A 14719-nucleotide genomic window follows, 5' to 3' on the forward strand; every position below is an offset into this window, starting at 1 on the left:
CTTCCTTCTTTTTCTTAACCAAACCCTCAATTTCTTTAGTCATCCAGCATTCCCTATACCTACCAGCCTTGCCTTTCACCCTGACAGGAATATACTTTCTCTGGATTCTTGTTCTCATTTCTGAAGGCTTCCCATTTTCCAGCCATCCCTTTACCTGCAAACATCTGCCTCCAATCAGCTTTCGAAAGTTCTTGCCTAATACCATTAAAATTGGCCTTTCTCCAATTTAGAACTTCAACTTTTAGATCTGGTCTATCCTTTTCCATTACTATTTTAAATCTAATAGAATTATGGTCACTGGCCCGAAAGTGTCCCCCCACTGACATGTCAGTCACCTGCCCTGCCTTATTTCCCAAGAGGAGGTCAAGTTTTGCACCAACTCTAGTAGGTACATCCACATACTGAATCAGAAAATTGTCTTGTACACACTTAATTCCTCTCCATCTAAGCCTTTAACACTATGGCAGTCCCAGTCAATGTTTGGAAACTTAAAATCCCCTACCATAACCACCCTATTATTCTTACAGATAGCTGAGATCTCCTTACAAGTTTGTTTCTCAATTTCCCTCTGACTATTGGGGGATCTAAAATACAATCCCTTTCTTATTTCTCAGTTCCACCCAAATAACTTCCCTGGATGTATTTCTGGAAATATCCTCCCTTAGCACTGCTGAGATGCTATCCCTTATCAAAAAGGACCATTCCCCCTCCTCTTTTGCCTCCCTTTCTATCCTTCTGTTATCAAAAAAATTTGACACAAACAGATATTACAACAGATGACCAAAAACATTTGGGTAAAGTAGCTTCGAAAGACAAATCTTCAAGGGAGGGAGGCCTGAAAGGTGGAATAGATAACAATTCCAGAATTAAGGGCAAAATTAATGGTGCAGCAATTAAAACAATGGAAGTACAGAGGCTAGGATTGGAACAGCACAGGAGATGAGAGTTGTTACAGGACATAAGTTTGCTCGCTGAGCTGGTACATTCGTTTTCAGACAGACATTGTCACCTAGCATGGTGACAATCAGTAAGCCACCAGTGAAACACTGGTGTTATGTCCTGCTCTCTGCGTGTCTTGGTCTCTTAAGGTGGGTGATCTCATTTCCCATTCTTTTTCCTCAGAGGTTGGTAAATGGGTCCAAATCGATGTGTTGCTTGATGGCGGTCCAGTTTGAAAACCAGACCTCTAGGAATTCCTTTGTATCTCTGTTTAGCCTGCCCGAGGATGAATGTGATGTCCCAGTCAAAGTGGTGTCCTTCTTCAGCTGTGTGCAAGGATACTAGTGATAATTGGTTGCGTCTTTTGGTGGCTAGTTTCCTGCCTGTCTGTCGTGTTTGTTGCAGTCCTTGCAGGGTAGTTTGTAAATAACCTATGCAGCGTATTCAAGAATGACAGGTACCAAATAAACATAGTCCACTGATTCTTAAAGAAAAACACCCCGAGAAGCTCTAGCCACATGACCATACAAAGGCATCTCAGAGGACTACCTGACTACTCCAACCCTTTGGATTTTTGGCAGCCCACAAACCAAAACACAAACCGCTCTAGATGAACCTGAAAAGGACCCTGTACCAACAACCAGCAAAACGAATGTCATTAACAGACCATCTTGCAAGGACTGCAACAGACTACATTGGACAGACAAGCAGGAAACTAGCCACCAGGATACCTGAACATCAACTATCCATCAAAAGACAATTAACATCTGTCACTGGTATCCTTACACACAGATGAAGGACAACACCACTTCGACTGGGATAACACATCGATCGTAGGACGGGCTAAACCAACACACAAGAATTCCTAGAGTCCTAGTATTCAAGCCAGAACTCCATCAATAAACACATTGATTTGGACCCCATTTACCAACCTCAAAAAGAACCGGAAATGAGATCCCCCACTTTAACAGGCCATGACATACAAATAAAAATAAAGTTGGACAGAACACCAGCACTTCACCAGAGGCTCACTGATGTTACCTAGCATGGTGACAAATCATCTGAGAACAATCCTACTAGTTCAGCAAACAAAACCTTTAGTATGAACCTGAGCTACACAAATCTTCTCAAAAATTACATGATTACAGGAGAGAGTAGGCAAAGCAGTGGACAAAATGTGAAAGTTATTGTGAAATTGTTTAAGAAAAATATGGTGAATGGACTGGACTTTGGAAACATGCAGCTGCTTTGGACTAACTCACATTTGAGTGGAATAGAGAACACAACCTACCAGTCTGCCATTCCACTATCCATGAAAACAACATGCAGCATAAAAGCCATGACCAGAGGGACAGCAGTGCCTACTACAAGCAATATTATAGGATACACATCAGTCCTGGCAAATTTCACTGCACCTGTTGTATTGTTAATATCCTAAAACGAGAAGTACACAGAACAACGCACAATCCTTAAACTATGGTCTTTTCAATATATTTTCTTTATAGTGCTCATGTATGAAAACAGATTCCAATTTTTGTTGCGACCTGAAATTAAAACCAAATCCATGACCACATGATCACTTTAAATCATGAAAGTCCATCTGGTTCAATGTCCTTTAGATTATGGAAAAATCATCCACCATTACCTGGTCTGGTCTACATGTGGTTGATTCTTAACTGCTCTATGAAAAGGCTTAGACAACCATTCCTGGGAAATTAGTATAAACAGTTAATTTTGTATTGGGAAATCCAGCATTGGGAAATCAGGAAGAAGTGATTAATACTGGCCTAACCCGCGATGCTCACATTCGATGAATGAATTTCTTAAATAGTTTCTTACCTCTTAAGCTTACTACAGAGATGTTCTATTCCAATAGAGGGCCCTTATAGCATGCAAACTATAGTAGAGAATTACAACATAACATATATAAAACCATAAAAAATTTATACGTGCAATCAGCCAAAGCTTTCAGAACTTGGCTTCCATATGAATTAGCCAAATTGCACCTGTACAGATGAAGGCTTCACTAACAAAAACAGCAGAGAAGGGGGTAAGAAAAGGAAAAACTTACAGCTGGGAAAACAAATTCAATGGTTCAAGACAATGAGCATTCCAAAATGCATAAGAGATATTGTGTACTGAATCAAGTTGAAACATCCTGAAATGCAGCCCCAATTTAAAACATTGATATGTTTTGTAAAACAAAAAAGAAGTTTTTGACAAAAGATAGTGATCAAAGTGAAACAAAATCAAAATTAGTTGATCCTGAAAACCTAAAAAACAAAAGTGCACTGGCCAGCTCGGATAAAAAAGGTCACGGACCCAAAATAGTAATTCGGCTTTACTTTCCCCCAAAAAAAAGTGCCAGGCCAAGAATGCTCCCAAGATGCTGGTGAGTTTGGGGAAAGTAACAGTACGAAAAAGCAGTAGCATTCAAGGCAAACTGCCAGCAGCAAGGGATTGTGGCAGCATTGTCTCAGTATATCAACAGATTGCACTTGCAAAGCTCAAAGATGACACTATCACCAGAACAGCAAGAGATTTATGGTGTCATTCGGGTTCTGTTGTATTTTGTTATTATTTGACTAATCCGTAACATGAGTTGAATACCCAAATCAGCAATCATAGCATTTGGTCACACTTGCAAGGAATTGTGGGGATGCTGTAACATAGTCTTTTGAGTTACAATTGGAAGTTATGTAGTTCATTGAGAGCCTCTAGTGGCAGAACCAGGCCATGCATTTGGCACCACATCATTCAAACTTGTATGGAGAGGTACAAAAATAGTTGCCAATACTGGATTGACTGGCCAGCATGTGCAGAAGCCGAATAATTATACTGACTGCAAATGGAAGTGAAAATCAGACAGACATTGTATATCAAAGAATCAAGCCAATACTGTCAGAGCCCAATTCTATTCACATTTATATATTTTCCAGTTTTTGTTAGTTTTAAAATCAATTAACACATCTAACATTAACCAGTTCAGAAGGAAACCTAGCAGGGACTTGATTCACCCTATCATTCAGACCAATAAAACTGAACTAACTGGGCTTGCAATTTATTGTTACAGAATGTAATGTAATGATTGTACGAGTGAAAGCAGAGAAAAATAGTCAGGAAAGGTGCCAAAGATGGGGTCAATCAGCAGTAGATGAAGAGGTTTGCAAGCTGAAAGTTAGTCTCCATTCACTGTAGGCCTGTGCTCCAATTCAAAAAGATATGTTCATGCTGGATACAAGAAACATTTAGCTCAAAAGCTGGCAACTTGTCTAACCTGGACCACTATATTCATCTGGTAGTCCATTTTCACACTGAAGAGGATATACTTTGGACCTCATTTTCCTGGTTTTTAATTTTGATACTCCCGACCTTTGCTGAGATAATGGAACTGGTAAAGTTTTTTTAAACCAGACAAGATGGACACTGATTTGGAGGGAGGAAAGAAAAAAAAAGTCTTAAAAGAAAACTACCAATTTATAAGTTTTCTTGCTAGTTCTAAGAAAAAAAAAAAGAGGGCATACCACACAGTGCATACATGTTATACCAATACAACATGCAACATGAAGGCTGTTTTATGCCTGGTTAAATGCCCTAACTACAAAGTTGAAGGAACTTGTTAAACTAAGAGCTTCTACCTCATTGAGGCAGTTTCAGGCCAATCCACACCCAACTGGCTCTAAAAATTCTTAACGTTTGGACAGCTGTTAGCAACTTCTAAAGCAACTGAGACAATCCATGAAATTCAATTTCAAGCAACCATATAGTCTAAAAGAAAAATCAGTTCACCACATTTCCCAATCTTAACAGATTCTTCCAATAAGTATCCAGATGTCACATCTAAATTGAAGTTATTGTCACATGTACCAAGGCACAGAAAAAAGTTTTGGTCTTGACAGCAATACAGACAGATACATAGATAGTCAGTCAATCATAGGTGAACAGCAGCCAAAACAAAAACAAAAAACAGGTACAGGTGAATGCTAAGAGTTTGAGTGTCCTTAACAGCAGTAGGGTAGAAACTGTTGCAAAACCAGCTGGTGTGTGTTCAGGCTTCTGTATCTTCTCCCAGATGGTAGAGGTTGTAGAAAAACATTGCCAGGGTGGGATGGATCTTTGAGAATGCTGGCAGCCTTTCTTTAACAGGTCTGGAGATGGATTCTATAGATGGGAGGTTAGTCTTTGTGATTGTCCGAGCAGAGTTCATCACTCTCTGTAACAGTCTCTGATCTTGAATGATACAGTTTCCATACCAGATAGTGATACAACCAGACAGAATGCTCTCAGTGGTGCACCTGAAGTTGGCAAGGGTATTTACTGTCATGCCAAATTTCCTCAGCTGCCTGAAGAGGAGACTTTGTAAGCAATGAGTCTACATGAAGAATCCAAGAAAGCTGGTTGTGGGTGACCACTCCCAAAAGCCTGGCACTCTCCACTTGTTCCACCTCTGCGCTTTTAATGTACAGAGGGTCATGAGTAACATCAAGCCGCAAGTCAAGAATTAATTCCTTGGTTTTGCCAGCATTGAGAGCTAGGTGGTTCTCAGTGCACCATTTTTCCAGGTCTTTCATCTCCCATCTGTAGTCTGTTTTGTCGCCACCTGAGATCCGGCCAACTACAGTGGTGTCATCAGTGGCGTTTGTCATGAGTATAGAGCAAGTACAGTTGAGAGTTGAGTACGCGTGCAAGGGGCTCCAGTGTTGAGTGTTAGTGATAATGAAATATTGTCTCCAATCTTCACTGATTGTGGCCTATAGGTCAGGAAACTGCGGATCCAGTGCAGAGTGGCATCACCTATCTAATTCAGTTTTTCCACAGACTATTCATAGTGTATAATTTTTTTGGAATCTGTTCAAGTTTGAGTGTCTGTTTCCCTGTAAACAAAGAAGCATGAGCAAAAACATTACCTTTGTCCATCTTCAATGGCTGTGGCAATAAAACATCACAGAAAGGACCAGCCTTTTGTTTGAGGGTGTTCTGAGAAGTTAAATCCATAAAATGAATAGGGTGAATCAGGAGAAAATAAATTAGATTTTAAACAAGCTAATGATTTCAAAAGATACTAGAAATCAATAAAATATTTATACTTAAGTTTTGCCAAAAAAGTGTAGCCACCCACCTCCTGCAACTGACCTATATTGTGTTTGTCTCAAGGTTTTAATCAACTCCCCTTTGAAAGTCAGAACAGAGTTTGGCACCAACGCTTCAGTGGCTTATTCCAAATCTGAACTGCTCACTGCCTAATAAAAAGGTATATTTTTCCAAGACATTGGAGCAGTCAGATTCTTAATGTGTCTGCCAATGGCAACATGATCTTCAGCCTGGTGCACAATTGTATCATCCATTCAACGTCAGTTCAGTGCACTTTTTCTCAGTTTGATTTCTGATTTTCAGTCATCCAGGCAACCCTATAGATTTGATCAATCTACATGTCCTTACGGAAACAGACATGGCTGCACTTCAACGAACTTTTTGAAAAATCCCATCATTCAGTTAAACCGTTTACGGTCAGCTCACCACAAATTTCTAACCTGAGTCTTAAAATTTCCCACTCTGTATTCTTAAGACTGACCCCTAGTTCTCAACTCCCCAATCAGGAACATCCATCCTGCATTTATTCTGCCTTTCTACAAAGATCCCTCCCCTCATTCTAAACTCCAGTCGAAGACTGGATAGGTTAGGTCTTCCTCCATACATCAGTGCTGCCATCTCAGGAATTAGTCAGAAAAACCTTTATTGCACTTTCTCCGGAGCCAGAATAATCTGTCTCAGATAAGTCGGTCAAAACTGCACCAACCAAGATCTTGTACAATTGCAGCCAGACACTGTTCCTCTACTCAAATCCTCTCGCTAAGGGCAGCAACACTTTGCTTTCTTCAGTGTCTACTGCATGTGCATGCTCATTTTCAGCAACTACTGTACAACAGCACCCAGATCTCAGTGCACCTCTCTTTCCCAATTTAATCATTTTAGATAATTATTTGCCCTCAAGATTGAGGAAGTGGATAACCTCATTTTTCCGTATTATATTTAATCCACTATTCATGTGCCTACTCAACTGGCTCATTTCACACAACTCTCTACATCCTCCTCACAGTTTGCTCTTCCACCTTTGTACTGCCTGCAAGCTGGACCCAGTTCATTTCCAAAAACAGATACAAGCACCTAAATCTTCATTTTGCTGGAAACATACTGAGGCTCAAATATTTTCCTGTAAATAGTTCATAAAACTGCAGAGAGGGACGAGAGTTTATCTAGGGTAGACAGCTGGAAATCAAGCAATGTTACTTCTAGAGAGTCATGACAAAAAGTTTAAAAAGATTTTAAAAGTACAAACAGAAAATTGCCTAAATTTATCTAATTTTCAGAACCAGGCTAATAGAAAGCACAGACCAAGTTTCCGTACTCAAAAATTATGTATTAGACTTTATTCGACTTCAGCTACAGGTAAACAGTTGTAAGCTGCCAGTGTATGACACTAATTATCTCTAATTATCCTTATAAAATCACCCCCTCAGACAGAAAAATCACTTCAGGCAAATGAAAACTGGGAGGCAGTTCAATGGCTCCTATTCACAAATTGCTGAGATCATCCTTATGAATCTTATGACTGAAAAAATTCTTAATATTCATTACGACATGGGCCTTGCTGTCTGGCCAGCACAGATTGCTCAACCTAATTCCCCTTGAGAAAGTGGAGGAGAGCTGTCTTCTAGAACTAATTCAGTCCATGTGCTACAGGTAGACCCCACAAAGCCATTAGGGAGGAAATGCCAGGATTTTAACCCAGCAGTGAAGGAACATGCAGTGTGCTGCTGGGAAAAAAAAACAGCTGGTCAGGCAGCATCTGACAAGAGGAGAAATGACCTTTTGAGCACATGCTTAAGCTCGAAGCATCAACTCTCCTGCTCCTTAGATACTACCAACCTGTCCTTTTCCAGCACCACACTTGGCTCTGATCTCCAGCATCTGCACTCCTCACTTTCTCAACAGTGAAGGAACAGCAATAAAATTTCCAAGCCAGGTTAGCAAGTAACTTTGAGGAAAACTTGTATGTGAAGGCATTCCCATGTAGATGCTGCCCTTGTCCTTCTAGATGGCAGTGGTCAGGGGGTGGAAGGAACAGTGTAAGGATCTTGGCTGATCTTCTGCAGTGCATCTCAGATTGTGTACACTGCTGCTACTGAGCGGTGAAGGGAGTGGATGCAGTGCCAAAGTAGGCTGCTTTCTCCTAGATGGAGTCAAGCTTCAAAATGTTGTTGCAGTTGCACACATCTAGGCAAGTGGGGAGTACTCCATCACATTTTTGGCTGGAGTCCTGTAGATGGTGGATAGGCTTTGGGAGCCTATACCACAATATTCTTGACCAGGCCTTATAGCCACTGTTTAACATTCACCAAAAAAGGCATCTGATTCCTTACTTTTCAAAAAAGATGCACTAATCATCAACCCACTTCAGTTCTGATTCTGAAAAACAGAAAAAAACTTTACAATAGTGGTTTTAAAATAAAATGCAATAGTAATAAAAACAAGTTCAGATTAAAAAGTCTTAAACTAAAAAATTCAAAACAGAATACCATAGCAATATAATATGCCAATGTCTGCTCACCTTCAGAAAGAAAAGCAAGGCTCATGACAGATAATAAAATTTCTACAAGAAAAACAGAGGTTCCTGCGATATCCACAGAATATAGCTGAAGGTGTATTGTGCAAGTGATAAGAGCAATAAAATCCTTGAGAATTCATATAATTGTAAGTACAAGCTTAGGCAACTTTTGTCTAACATGACTAATTTAAAAAAAAACACAATCCAACTCATTTAAAATGAAATGAGACCAGAAGAACTGGCACAAAGTCCCCACTCCTATCTCCTTTGGCAATAACACAATGCTCAACATCAAAATGCTACAATCAATGAGGAGCTAGCCTACAGCAATAGTTTCCATTTACATAGTGCCTTTACAGTAAAGATTTAAGACACTTCAGGAGTACAAAAATGAAAGGAAATTGGATTTATAGGAAAACAAAAGCTCCTTTCCAACCCTACTTTCACCAACATCTTTGGAGACCATGCCTTCACAGTAAGAGCCCAAGTTGTGGAGCTTTTTCCCTAAACCCCTCTGCCATGCATAGTCCTTAAAGCCAGAGTTTGGTGATAGTGGTCAACACTTCTGATAAGCAGCATAGAGGTTCGTACCACAGGGAACAAACAGTATCCCTCCATGATACACATATACTGCCACAAGGGAATCTTAAAAAGGGACAACACCTTGCAACAAACAGTCAACACAAATTAGTTGTTTCATAGCTTAGGCCTTTAGTACTTCTCAATGGCAACATGTTTTTGTTGAAGCTTTTCAGCTTGCACTCATGGGTGACTGGCAAGAAATACCAAAGTAAAAGGCAAAACAACACTTGGAGCGTACAGATCATTTGGCAAATGGATTGATTTCTGTGACAATGGTCAAGGCAACAGGTGAAGCGAGCTATTTCACACGAGCTACTCTGCTATAGCAGCAAGTGAAGTCCATCGTTAACACAATGCTGTCAAGCCAAACTGACATGTTGCCTACATAATGATAAGCGATTGTCACATGAACTTCAGTACTAGTTATATGCCAGCTATGTATACTGCCCATCCTAAAAGCAGATTGTTGCAAACAGCCAAAAGCATATGCTGTTGCTACAAAGAAAAATGACCAACTGTAACCAGTCATATGACACATACAAAACTCAACTGTCCGACATTATATACAATTCAGCACTGGACGATAACAATTGCTACATAACCCTCAGCATGCAAAATAGTACACAATTTAAAGTAGGCTTTGAGCATGTGTATACTGGAAACCTATATTAAATATACAAAAGCAGAAAAAATACAAAAATACCCTTTCCATACAATAAAAATGTGTTAGACTCTGAAGACTATCAACCTTAATTTAAGCAAAGTTTGGCATTTAACTGAGTTTTCCTTGACAGGTTCATTCACGAGCAACACCTCTACCAAATCACAAGCAATCAGCGCTCTCCTTAAAACAATGCTGCCTTCCCTTTAACTCTAACAATACACAAAAATTATCAAAAGAGGAAAAGCTTCAAAGTCTATTTAAGCAACGATCAAGAGGAAAACAAAATGCAGTATTGATCGTGTCACGGTGCCAGTGTCTTTTAGTTTACTTAAAGTAATGCACAGGCAGGTAAAGAGAAATTATGGTGTTGCTATGTATTGGCACATCACATCAAGAGAAACAAAATGATCTGTCACTGCAAACGTAGGTTGAGTAATAAACATTAGCCAAGTCACCAGATGAACTTTTTCTCAAGTGGTCCCATTGGATATTAGTATTCCAACTGAACAGGCAGCAAGGTTGCAGTTTAACCCATGTGAAATACTACACCTTAATACAGCTTCTTCGGTTCTTCCTCTAGAAGGCTGTAAGCACAAGTTTGAGATGTGTTACGAAGGCCTCTAGAGATGTGACCAATATAATCATGGACTTGGTTGAAACAATGATGAACTTAGGTTCTTTTCACCAGGGATAAGAAAGCCAAGGCTCAAGATAAGCTGGCATTGATCATCTACCCATTTGATAAAAATACAGAACTAGCCAAAGAACAGGGAGAGCATGGCACAGCAATGAGGTTACCAAAAGGCCCAAGTGAGCATTTTAAAAGGATATCAGCTTAAATATCAACTGGTTGAATTTAAATTCAATCGATACGGAATTTAATGCTACACAAATTTCTTAATTAAGCTGTGCCCTGAAATCTCATTGATCACCACAAGATTTGTTTCAACATGGTTATTGCAGCACCTGACTTATCTAGCGCCATTTTGGCACAGGTGCTCCTGATTTGGTGGGACCCAGTACCTGGTCTTCTGAGCAGCAGCCTCTGTAGCATACAGGTTAATGATGGGGAGTGCACACCTACCAAGCCATTTCCCATCCCTATACCACAAATTTCCAAGGACCCACACAGGTTCAGAAGCAAACTCAATTCAGGCATTCATGAGGCGATCAGACAGTTAACTGACTAAGCAGTGTATAGGATAAGGCAAAAAAGCAGGATACCAGCAAAGTTATGGGGCAGTTACCATGTAGAGGTATGACACATGTTAACATTAACTGGGATTGCCTTAGTGAAAAAGAATTAGATGGATTGAAATTTTAAAAATGCATCCATTAAGAGCTTTTCGTGCCAATACATGGATAGTCTGACTACAGATGAGGTAGTGCTAGACCCAATTCTAGGAAACAGTCAAGTGGCTTCGGTAGACAAGCATTTTTGGGAAAGTGACCATAATTCTAAATTGCAAAGTATGTATGGAAAGGGATAAGCATAGTGTAGCAACTAAATTGAGAGAAGGCAGATTTTGAAACTGTTAGAGAAGATGTAGCAAACAAACGGAGAGCAGTACTTGCAGGCAAGTCTACATTTGGAAAGTGGATGTGGTGAGGAGGATCTTTTAATAGTACAATGAGAATTCAGGACCACCACACTCCTCTTAAGGAGAAGGGCATCAAATCCAGGGACCTCAAAAAAGGACACTGCAAGTTTGGTAAAAAAAGGGAAACATATAGGTCAGGTACAGCAGATTAAGAACAGGGGAGACCCTTAAAAAGTACCGAGTGGAGGTGGTTGTTTAAAGAGGAAATTAGGAAGACAAAGACGACCACAAAATAGCTTGGGCAGATGGGCTCAAGAAAAACAAAAGACTGGGTATATTAAGAGGAGCATTACAGAAAGTGTGACATCTAACAGTGACCAAAGGGAACATACAGTATGTATAGCCAGCAATGTGGGTGAGGATCTTAAATGAATACTTCAGTGTTCACAGGGGAGAGACATGGTAGTTGGGGATCTGAGTCAAGTTAAAAGGAGGTTAATAAAGTAGTTTAATAAAAGGGGGTATTTAAATGTTTTAGCAGGTACATCCCCAGGGCCTGATGAGATGCATCCAGGCTGGTAGAGGCAAAGGAGATTGTTGGAATCCTGGAAGATATATTTAATACTTAATTGGCCACATGATTAAGGCTAGCTCATGTGCTTCCTTTATTCCAGAAGGGCAGCAGGGCCAGGCAGGTGATTCTTACATCAGAAAAAAAATTCAAGGACAGGATTAATCAATACTTGGAAAAGCAGGGACTGATCAGAAATAGTCAGCACAGATGATTTGTTAGAGGGAGAGTTTAAAGGTGAGGAACAAGTGGCTTAGAGGGTGCTGAAAGGAAAAAGAAAATTTAGTATTGTTTGAAAAGACGACCACAAGATATAGATGAGATTAGTGCAGTTGATGCTGTTTACATGGACTTCAAAGACCTTTGATAAGGTCCAACATGTAAGACTGGTTCAAAAGCCTTGGAATCAAAGGCAAGTGGACAAACTGGATCCAAAAAACTTGACTTACAAATAAAGAGGCACAGCGTCATGATGGAATATTGTTTTGGTAATTAAAAGCCTGTGACCCAGTATTATACCACAGGGATGAGAACCAAGATCTTACTGTTACTTAAATTAACAACCGGAATGTGAAAGCATAATTACTAAATTTGCAGATGACAGAAAATTGGTGTTATTGTTGATATTGAGAAGGCTGGTCTCAGGCTACAATCTGGTCTTGATCAGCTTGTAAACATTGGGTAAAAGCAGGGGCTGGGGCAGATGGAAATAAATCCAGGTAAGACTGAAAGTGTCACAGGTAATAAAGCCATAAGGAAGCATGGCCCTCATTAGCCAGAGCAAAGAATATAGGAGCAAGGGAGTTTTGTAACAACATAAGACTTGGTTTAGCCACAGATGGGATACTGTGTGCATTCTGGTTGCCACACTATAGGAAGAACATGACTGCACTGCACAGGGTGCAGAGGAGATTCACCAGATGTTGCCTGGGATGAAATATCTTGGTTGATGAGACTGGGATAGGCTGGTTTTGTTTTTTTTTGGAGTACAGAAGGCTGGGAGGGAATCCGATTGAGGTGCGCAAAATGACAAGAGGCATAAACAAAATAGATCACGAGAATGCGTTTCCCCATGGCAGATGCATCCAAGACCACAGGTCCTAAGTTTAAGGTGAGGAACAAGTGGCTTAGAGGGTGCTGAAAGGAAAAAAGTAAATTTTAAAAAGATAGATATATGGAACACACAAATATTCTCAGCATCCAGATGAACACAATGCCAGGGAATATTAGACTATGAACCAAGTGCAAGTAAATGGGATTAGCGATGGATGTGGATGTAGATTTGCTCACTAGTTTGACGTTTGGTGGCCAGCATAGATAAGTGGATCCAAAAAAAAAAACGAAGGACCTGTTTCCATGCTGTACAACCTAACCATTTGGAGAGCTGATACATAAACAGTAGACAAAACAACTTCCTTCTGCACAGTAACAATTAAATCTTTTGTTAAAATATTCCTAGCCACAGGTTTATTACCTTGTTTTAACATCTCATGGAGTGTAGAATATTCTTTATGCGCATCAGAAGTGCAAGCTTAGATACTGTGGTCAATTCCTGATGTAAGTTGTGAACCTAAAAATCTTTAACTCAGAACAGTGTTACCACAAACAAGTTCAAGTCAAGTTTTTGTTGAAGAAACAGTATAAATTTCACAAAACTCATCAGGTCCTGGCTCGTCTGTTGTTCAATGAGTGGTTTTACATTTGATGTTTTGCCTTACCATAGGTCTCTAATTAATGCTTTTGATGGCAGAAAACCAGAAACGCAGGTTTACAAAATGACTATGAAGAAACCTTAAATATTTTTCACTGGAATAATGTTTGCACTTTAGTTGACTTCAGAACACAGCTTCATTACCATCTATTATCCACAGCATATTGCATACTTTAATAGTTCCTCCTAGCCCTACAATCTCTATCAGAAACTAAGAGTAAAATCCAACTAAAACCTCCACTTCCAGTCACACACAACCTGTCAGATACACTGTATCCCTTAAATTGTTACAGGAGCAAATGCCGACTTTACCTACCCATCATCTCAGACTACAGCAATTCAAGAAAAAGACCTCCCTCCATTTTCTTGGAGAAAATGGGGATAAAATAGAAAAGAAACTTTAGCTGAAGCTGACAAAAAGAGAAAATATTCCAAGTAAAAAAATTTAAGACAATGTCATCAAAATCCAGAAATTTTGTTCAGCAACCACTTGCTGGTAAATTTAGTACAGAATGCTGGAAAATCTGGAATTATTGTTGGCAGCTACCCGTATCAATGGATAAACAAACCAAGTCTATTCACTTAAATTTGCAACGGTGTCACTAAAAAGAAATTTAACCAACACAAAATTGCTGGAATTTAAATCTAGCAAGAAATTGTTGCTAGATGGTGCAATTAAATAATCTCAGTTCACTGTCCCAGTTATTTATAACTCAAACAAATTTCTCATTAAATTGTGAAACATTGGAAACCCCCAAATGTCAATTTCTGGCTCAATTTTCTTTTGGAAAAGGAAGTGGGGAAAGTTATAACGTGCATCATGGTGTTTTTAAGACAGACATCCAGATTAATCACTTACAAACATTAAATGAATGCAAGTTCAAAGGCAAAGGCATTCTGTACAAATTTTCAATATATTCACTTGAACTTATATCCACCTTTATCACTCTTCAAATCTACTAAATTTACATCTTATCAAATATACAAATATCACTCATCACCTCATGTGCTTTGTCAAGTCAACATTCCTTCCTTGCACCCAAGTCTTTAAATTAAAGTAGATATAAATTATTCAATTTATTGAGTGGTATGCACTTTCTAGCCA

At 39.4% G+C, this 14719-nt stretch overlaps 1 protein-coding gene across 4 annotated transcripts in view; it reads right to left on the minus strand.

Annotated features, from left to right (window-relative positions):
- usp22 (ubiquitin specific peptidase 22) overlaps positions 1-14719 on the minus strand; it is a 128149-nt gene that overhangs the window by 92656 nt on the left and 20774 nt on the right. Inside the window, exon 1 of one of the 4 annotated variants that reach the window (XM_043711782.1) lies at positions 8361-8395. The exons of the other annotated variants lie outside the window; for them this stretch is intronic. The gene's annotated coding sequence lies outside the window, so the exon portion shown is untranslated. Of the gene's footprint in view, positions 1-8360; positions 8396-14719 lie in introns of those variants that run through there. 4 annotated transcript variants of the gene reach the window in all.

The sequence above is a fragment of the Chiloscyllium plagiosum genome, chromosome 21 (assembly GCF_004010195.1).
Source record: "Chiloscyllium plagiosum isolate BGI_BamShark_2017 chromosome 21, ASM401019v2, whole genome shotgun sequence".
NCBI lineage: Eukaryota > Metazoa > Chordata > Chondrichthyes > Orectolobiformes > Hemiscylliidae > Chiloscyllium > Chiloscyllium plagiosum.